The sequence below is a fragment of the Arachis ipaensis genome, chromosome B09 (genome assembly GCF_000816755.2).
Source record: "Arachis ipaensis cultivar K30076 chromosome B09, Araip1.1, whole genome shotgun sequence".
Classification (NCBI taxonomy): domain Eukaryota; kingdom Viridiplantae; phylum Streptophyta; class Magnoliopsida; order Fabales; family Fabaceae; genus Arachis; species Arachis ipaensis.
Window position 1 is genome coordinate 23,795,229 of NC_029793.2, and position 2,761 is coordinate 23,797,989.

Consider the following 2,761-nt stretch of genomic DNA (forward strand, 5'->3'; position numbering starts at 1 on the left):
TCTGATAGTAATTGTATGATAGCAGGGATATCGGAGTTAATCCACACCTAGACGTGGCGAGTAATTACTGATTAGCTTTGAGGGTATAATTATCCTTCGTTCGATGAACAAATTTTACTGCAAATGTCTACATGAATATAAATATATAATAATCCTTGTCTTGGAATTATCAAATTTTACATTTTTACTGCAAATGTCTACAACAATATAATAATCCTTGTCTTATACGGGTGCAATTTGACTTCGTTTACAACGTGGTCTAAAACGGTTTTAAAAAATAAATAAAAAAGTTGATGCAAAAAATTATGTTTTGCGATTTCATATAGGTTTTACATTTTAGATTTAGGTCTCGTCTAGGAAGATCTATAAATCATTCTTTTAGAATAAACCATCAAAATAGTACTGAAAAGTTTGCATCACTGATAAATCAAATTCTAAAAGATGCTTATGACAAATAAACCCTAAAACATTTAAAAAGATAACAAAAAGAATTAGATATTGAATATATGTTCTATAAGACAATTTTGGAGACTAAATTTTGATGTAAATTTCACAATTATGATTGAAAAAATAAGTTATTTTTCTTCTTAAAATTTAGTAATTTTTTGTGAAGTAAATTTTTTTTAAAAAAAATTTATTGTGAATGATAATATTTTTGTTAAAAATAAAAAGAAAAATTTAGAGATCAAATTTTGCTCTAAATTTTTTTGTGTATCTTCTAAATATTTATTGTAATGTTACCAAAAAAATTTAGATTTAATGGATAAGTCGTTTGCTAAATGTGAAATTTTTTTGTTATTTACAAAAAAAATATTTATTTGTTTTTTTGTTGCATTTTCAAATAATTCAAAAACTATTTTGTCAATAATATTTTTTGGAGACTATTTTATCAACGGTTGAATTTTTCGGGTACCGAATTGAAAGCTAACCATTTTAAATTTTTTTAACTTATAAAATATTACAGCATTATTTGATACAATTTTCGCAATTTTTTAAAAAGTTACTTAATGTAAACCCCGATTAAATTAGTAGATAATTAGTTAATAAATTATTTTTTAATAAGGAGGATTAGAAATGCGAATATTATATCAAAATAGGGTAGAGCTCATCGAAACGAGAATTTTGACACTAATTTCAAAAAAATCGCGAGCTGGTATCGAGGAACATACCTGGGAACTCGAATCAGATATGCGAAAGGACTATCCACATCTCTTTTCAGGTAACTATATTTGAATTTTGAGGGCAAAATTCTTTATTAGGTGGGTAGGATGTAAACCCCGATTAAATTAGTAGATAATTAGTTAATAAATTATTTTTTAATAAGGAGGATTAGAAATGCGAATATTATATCAAAATAGGGTAGAGCTCATCGAAACGAGAATTTTGACACTAATTTCAAAAAAATCGGTCCAAAATTAGACCAAACGGGCCGAACCGGTTGAACCGGGCCCAAACCAGGCCCGTGGGCCCAACCGGCTCAGAATTTAATGAATCCAAGCCTCTCTTCTTCCCCATTCAGCAGAGGCAGCGTGAAACACATTTAGGGGAAGAGAGAAACGAAGAACGTTTCCAACCCTTACGGTAAATTCAATTTGCCGTAACTCCTCCATCCGAGCTCCGATCGCCGCACCGTTTGCGGCCACGCGTCCACCGCGTCGAGCTCTACATTTCTACCGGAACAATTTCACTGGTAACTTGTTTAATCACTCTCAGCCCTCTTTTCTCCCAATTTTCGAATTTTAAGTGGGAATATTGAATTTCTTTGATTTCTGATGTTTTAGGATCCAATTAGCTTGAGAGAAATGTTCACTCTGATATATATGGCATAAACGTTTGTGGGCATGCATTTGGAACTTAAAGCATTAGACCTGCGATATTGAGACTGATCAACTTAATATCACTTGTTTGGTGTGTATAGGGACCAGATGTCGACTCGCGGACGCGGTCGTGGGCGAGGTAGAGGTAGGACAGGCACCGTTACTCCTGCTTCCATAGGGACTGATCCAGTAGACTTTATGGCTGCCCTGGGAAATATGGCTGCAGCTATGCAGGCAACAGCTGAGGCATTGGGTAATCATGGGAACAATAATGATGAGGACGGTCTTATGACGCTTGCTACATTTCTGAAAGTTCACCCTCCAACCTTTAGGGGAACCTCAAATCCCACTGATGCAGATAATTGGATTCAGGCTATGGAAAGGGCATTACAGGCACAACAGGTTCCTGAAGAGCAATGGGTTGAATTTGGACCTTATCAGCTGCAAGGTGAAGCTCAGTATTGGTGGCAGGGAACACGACGTATTATGCAGCCTGATGGTGCTGTAATTCCTTGGGAGGTTTTTCGAACAGAATTCTATAAGAAATACTTTCCTAATTCAGCCAGAAATGCCAAGGAACTTGAATTAATGCAGTTAAAGCAGGGACAGATGACTACAAGGTTTGAATTTGGGAGTTAGAGAAGAATCTGGAATTTTGTGTTTGAGTTAGTTGCAGATTTCAAGTGATTTTAAATCAGAACTTCTGAAGGCTCATCAAGATAGTGAAGCGTTACGTAAGGTATTACCAGCAGTCGAACAGGGGAAACAGTGGAGAGTGTCAGAAGGACAGGATGGTTTGTGGAGGTTTAGGAACCGGATTATTGTGCCAGATATTGGAGACCTGCGACAGAGAATCTTGAAGGATGCTCATAAGAGCGGGTTTTCAATTCACCCAGGGAGCACTAAAATGTATCAAGATCTGAAAACGATGTTCTGGTGATCAG